The sequence below is a fragment of the Anser cygnoides genome, chromosome 16 (assembly GCF_040182565.1).
Source record: "Anser cygnoides isolate HZ-2024a breed goose chromosome 16, Taihu_goose_T2T_genome, whole genome shotgun sequence".
Taxonomy (NCBI): domain Eukaryota; kingdom Metazoa; phylum Chordata; class Aves; order Anseriformes; family Anatidae; genus Anser; species Anser cygnoides.
Genome location: NC_089888.1, coordinates 15103659 through 15109658, shown reverse-complemented (window position 1 = coordinate 15109658; position 6000 = coordinate 15103659). Strand labels below are relative to the sequence as shown.

Here is a 6000-nt window from a genome sequence, read left to right as displayed (position 1 = left end):
GAACAACGTGTCTCCTCAGGGCTCTTATATTTGTTAAAAATTTGATGCCTCTGCTTCCTCAGCAGTTACACCCATGTTCACTTGTACTGCCTTTAATTTCCAGAAAACGTGTCATATCATCATCGTACTACTATTGTGCCGGAGCCAACAATACAGATCGTCTAGTAGAGATGCGGCGTTGCTCTGTTCAGCCTTCTACCTCCGACTTTGCCTTAAAAAAGGGCAGCGCTGCCCTCACAAACGCGTGTCCCCGCCCCGCCCCTCCCCAGCCACCCCTGAGACGAGGCGCGGCTCTCGCGTTGCGCATGCGCCGGCCGCCCCCGCTCTCGGCCCCTTCCGCCCCGGGCAGGACGGAGGCGGGGCGGGATCCGGGGGCCGCTGCGCGCACCGCGAGGCTCCGCCCCCTCCGCCCGCCGAGCTCGGGCCCCGCCCCTCCCTGGCGGCGCCGCAGCGAGGCGGCCATTTTGTGGCGCTGCGCGGTCGGTGGCGCTGGGCTCGGCGCGCAGCGGGGCCCGGGGGCGGTTTCGCTCCGCTCTCACCCTTTGTCCCGTGCAGAGCCCTCGGTAAGAGCGCGGCGGCGCCCGGGCGGGCCGGGCCCGCGCCTCCCGCCCGCCCCGCGCTGCGGGCCCGCGGCGTGGCGAGGCGAGGCGAGGGGAGGGAGGCCGGGCGCGGCGCGGCTGGCACGCGGCCCCGCGCACAAAGGGCCGGGCCGGGCCGGGCCGGGCCGGGGGCGCCGAGCGGGCGCCGCTTCCGCCTCGCCGGGGCCGGGGGGCCTGGGCCGCGCCCCCGCCCCCCCGCTCCCTCTCGCCTCGCCTCCGCCCGCGCCCGGCGGCCCGCGGAGCCGCGCGGCCCGGCGCGGGCAGGTGAGTAGGAGCGCGCCGAGCGCCGGCGCCGCGGGGCCCGGCCGGCGGGGGCGGCCGAGTGACCTTGCGGCGGCGCCGGGGCCGGGGCCGGGGCCGGGCGGGCGGCGCCGCGGTGGCCGCAGGGCGCGGGGCCCGGGAGAGGCGGCGAACGGGCCCCGCGGCGCGGGCGGGGGAGCGGCGGGGCCGGGTCCCGGCGGGGGCTGCGGCGGGAGGTGCGCGGCCGGGGAGGGGCCGGCGGCGGAGCCCGGCCCCGGCGGCGTCAGGAAGCGGCGCGGGGCCGCTCCCGGCCGGCCCCGGTGGGGCTGTGCGGGGGGCGTCCGCGGCTGCTCCGCGCCCGGCCCCGGGGACGAAGCGGGGCGAGCGCTCTGCGCGTTGCGGGGAAGAAGGTCCCTGGTGCCTGCGGTGCTGCCACCGCGCCTCGGGGTTACCCTGTGAGCGTTAGGGAGGCTGCCGTGCAGTAATTTCAGTCTGTTTTCCAATAGTAAAAATCAGCTCTGGGGTAAGAAACGTGTGCTGAAGTGGGTCCCCCTGCCTAGTGTCTCTCTGAGCTGTCTCGAAAAATCTCTCGGCTCTTGTTTTACTAGTCGTTCCTAAACTTATCCATTCTTCTTAGCTACTTTCTTATCCACCTCGATGTGCTGGGTTTAGGCAGGAATATCGGCAGGTTGTTCCCTCGGTGCACTCCTTTAAAGGTTGCTTCATCAGGGGTTCTGTGTTCACTGGATGGTGGATATTCATGCATAGCCGACGGCAGGGTGTTGTGGTGACCCTCTCCCATGAAGTTGCAGAGGTATGGTGTTGAACCACCTGTGCTCTGGTTGATGTTTGCTTTGTTAACATGCTCTTACGTGTCAGGTTGACTGGAAGGGATGTCTTAATGAGAGCGATGGGTGTTCTTTGAGAGGATTCAGAGTTGTAAACAAAAGTAGGTGATGCTTGCTGGAAAGCTTAAATATACAGCAGAGCTTTACACCTTTTCTGAAGAATACCGACCACTTGGTTTGGTTCATGTTGTGTTTCACATCATAGCGTGTTGTCTTAGTCCTCTACAAATCTGCAGCTCGTTGTCAAAAGGAACACCTGCAACGTTGTGGTTGCTTGACTGGAAATATCTCAAATGACTTTTTAATTTGGAAAGTTCCTTGTGCATGAAAGGTTATCTGCTTCTTGAAAAGCAGATATGCTTTTGCATGAAACTGTTTTTCAGGTTGTTACCTTTTTTTCTTATCTGCGTTGTAAATTACTGTTTAAAACTGCTAGAAATTATATAGTTGAATATATAGATGAATCCTCTAATATGGGATTGCCTGCTTTTCGTAAAGGTATAAGTCTTATTTTCATAAATACATTTTCCATTTTAATATGAATCTGGAGAGCATAGTTTTGTCTTCTCATTTGTGAGTCTGCTGTTAAATGTCCTTGAAGATCTGTGAATAACTGTGCTTGTTTTAATTCCCTCTGTTAGGGAGTTTGTGGATGGTTTAGTAGCAATTCTGTCCGTAACTTCACTTCGATAAGGATGCTTATAACTGAAAACTGCTTGTTTGGGTTTTGTGAGGAGGAGGCAGTTAGTTTTTAGCATGGCTCTTCTCTGGGTAGTGTTCCACAGAAGGAAAATTTCAGCATGAGGAGGTCTGCTAAGCAATGAAAGAGTAAAGAGGTTTTCCGTCCCTTCTTTTAAATACAAAATGTATATGTTGCTACTTAAACTGCTTGGCTTCTTTTTTTTTGTGAGTTGTAATCCTAGGAAGACGGTTTGTACTTTCAGAGATGGAAAAAAATGTTCCTTTCATCAGGGGTTGGATTATAAAATGGCAGATTACAAAGTATGGTATCTTGCAGGGAGTTCTTATGGTGTGCTCTGTTGAGGTGACTTGCCTAGAGGTGTCTGTGAAATGTTGCTTATTTTCACCAGTTTGCATGACTCCTGAAGACTTCTTCACGTGCAGCAGTAGGGAGACTTTCTGAGTTATGGGTTTTCCTGCTTTTTTTCAAGTAAGAAAATGCACCATTGGAGAAAGAAATATTGATGGAGCAACAGTTTGTTAAAATTCAGAATTTTTAAGTCTTTGCTTCTTAACCTTTGCCTTTGAAAGAGTGACTTGTTCATCTGTTAGAAATGGGAAAATTTGAAAGGTTCTTTGAGCGTTTTTTGGTTCTTCCTATATTCTTTGAAGAAGGCATGTATTTGTGTCATGAACTATATAGCAACTGCAATGCAGTTATCAAAAGGTGATACAGGGATAAGGTACTAGAAAATGCACTCTTACTCTTGTGTCTGTTCTATGTCACGGTGCCTTGTGGTGGTCACAGGTTTGAACTTTCTGTATATACAGTTCTTTGTGGACTGTTACTGCTGTTGTGTTGCCTGCATTGATTTTTGCCTCCATTTATTCTTTATTGCAGTCTAAAAGTTGGTTTTAATTGGTTGCCCACAGGATTGGCTTGGCTTCTGCTACTTGTTAAGAAAAAAACATCTGTCTTTGCAGGTAAGAGACTTTGAATTGAAGACTTCTTTTTATGCTTGTTGAGTATATCTTAAGAAATAACTGAAGCTTTTGGAATCCGTGAATTAGTATCAAAACATTTGGGTCAAATTATCTGTAGCTGGTCTTATTCCTTTGACTCCCACTGGTGATGGTTGTTCTGGCAGTGTTGTTCTTGTAAAACAGAATCTTCTGCCAAACTAATGTTTTGTTGTTTCATCAGCATGTGGTAGTCTGTAACGTTCTCTCAAGTTATTCTGCACTGTTTGAAAACGTAGCTTTTGGAGTGCAGAAGTTAATTCAGAAGTAATTGGTTCTATTTTGCTTTTGCAGTATTTAAAGGGATCAGATAGTTATCTGTCAGCTAATTCAAATTATGCTAATCTAATGGGTTAATTTTAGCATTTAAAAAATCCAAAAACCAAATAAAAGCTGTAGTCTGCAATCCTAGGTATTGCTACATAGTGCCAGCCTGGATACTTTAAACTCTTGCTACAGCAGCAATGTTATTCCAGTTCTTAGCCTTCATCCAGGAACTGCCAGGTACGTTGTGTGTGTACCATGTAGGCATTGTACTTCATAGGGAATAAGTTGAATCTTCTAACCTTGTCCTGAATTGAAAAAATACATGTATCTTAAAAGGCTAGTCCCGGGTTGTTTTATCAGTTGATGCCTATGACCCAACTTTTCTGTTTGTTTTAGTGACTGGTGCCTAGGGGGAAGAAACCATCTTGTATACACCCTTTTGTAGTGTAACATCTACATTTTTAAAAGATGGTGCTGTCAACATGCTATTAAAATTGATCAGATGACTTGGATTAATTCTAGACAACTTTGTACTTTCCATTTCTGACCTCAACTTGTTAATGGGGATGGCTTGTCCATAGTAGAACTTGAGGATCTAGTCTCCAAGATTTCAAGCGTACAAAACAACAACAAAAAAGGACTTTGCCTTAAAGTATCTGTTTATACAGGAGGAAAAGCAGGCAGCCTGAGTATTGTTCTTACAGCCCAACAGACTGCCTTCAGTGCATACCTTAGAGGCGCTAACAGCCCGTTCTGTGCCTGGTGTTGCCTCTGCATGTATATTTGTTTTTAACAAGTGATCAGTGAAATACTTGACAGGATTTTGCTTTTAGTGTTAGTTTGAAAATTAGAGCGAGTGACTTATTGTCTCCTAAGTGCATTTTTGAAATAAATCTGACTTGTATGTAAAAATATGAAATTTGGCCCTTTTGTTATTACTCTTATTATTTAAAACACAGAAGCAAAACTATTGCTTTTTTAAAGCAGTGAAATCCTGATAAGTTTTGCAGCGGTTATGTTTTGAGTTAAATTTTTTTTTTTTGACAAAAATACTTGTTTACAACTTTTATGCCATGTCCCTGTTAGCTCTTGTTTAATATTGAGCACTTATTTAGTGTCATGCATGGCATTAGTTACTCAGAGGTCACTGCAGCTAGTTTTTCTAGTGACTATATGCCTCTGTCACTGTGTTCTTTTGTCAGTAGTGATTAAGTGGACCTAAATAGTACGCTTAGTAATAATACTTTATGATATTTCTTAGCATTAATAAGGAAGCTTTGAATTCAGTGCAAGACTGAGCTGCTTGTATTATCCCAGAAGCGACGTTAATGTTTTCAGATGCTTGAACTCCTAAGAATTCTTTTCGTAGCCTTATCTGTTAATTTGCCTTCTGGGTTAGGTTCACAGAATCTAGTAAATTAGTAAATACAGTTACCTAACAGGCTGTTGATTCTGATGTATTTTACACAAGCACATCTGAGGAGAAATTCCTTCCCAAGATGGCTTTGTTCAACTAATGGCCAGATCAGATTGTCATGCCTTTTGCATTAGAAAGGAAGTGGCTATGAAAAAGTAATCCTCCATTTAATAGAAAAAACTTAAAATGCCTGACTCCTGATGCATAAAAACTTCTGAAATTAATTTATTTGTATAATAGGTAATACAGAAAAATGTAAACCTCTTAGCAAGTTTTACTATAATTACGCTATTTTAGTTTTTTAAAGCATAAATGCAGAAACAGGGTTGCTTTTATAACCCTTGGTTGTCTCAGGATCATCTAATTTGAAAGCAGTCCTGTAGTATAATATGGTAAACTCTTATATTTTGCAGTTGCCTTTAGTGTGGCTTCTTTAAAGTAAGCAGAATTTTAATTTTAACTTCAATGTCAAAGATTGCTGCTGATGCTAGGCAAATTTAAAATAAAGCTGCAGAATCACTGAAAAATATTGTGGTTTTAAAACAGTGCAGAAAGTCTCATGATTTATTAGATGTGTACTTATCATAGATAGTTCTTGGACCTGTTTATTTTTCATGTGGACTTTTTTTCTGTTGGAAAGTGATTGGGCAATGAACATTATTCTCTAGTTAAATGTGTGACTAGAAGAGATAAATGCAAAGTGTTGCTTTATTACGTTGCTGTGAGTAGGGAAAGTTGCTTTTTAAAATATAATCCTTGAGGGTTAGCATATATTTCCCTTTCTGTTGCTGTCATTCCTCGGTGAAGTAGGGGGTTTTCTAGTGGTATGTAGAGGTAGATTTTTCAGATGTTTTCATGTTCATCTTGGAAGTTCCAGTGTCTTGTTCAAGACGGTCTAGCAAGGAATCAGATGCTCGCGTACACTGGG

General features: G+C 46.0%; 1 protein-coding gene across 4 annotated transcripts in view; it reads left to right on the top strand.

The window, feature by feature from the left end:
* The first annotated feature begins 427 nt into the window (after window positions 1-427).
* The window catches only part of CPNE1 (copine 1), a 41894-nt gene continuing 36321 nt past the window's right edge, over window positions 428-6000 (top strand). For 2 of the 4 annotated variants that reach the window (XM_048048961.2, XM_066978267.1), the window contains exons 1-2: window positions 479-563; window positions 3302-3352. The gene's annotated coding sequence lies outside the window, so the exon portion shown is untranslated. Of the gene's footprint in view, window positions 564-3269; window positions 3353-6000 lie in introns of all 4 variants that reach the window. The other 2 variants (XM_048048963.2, XM_048048962.2) reach the window with 2 other exon arrangements.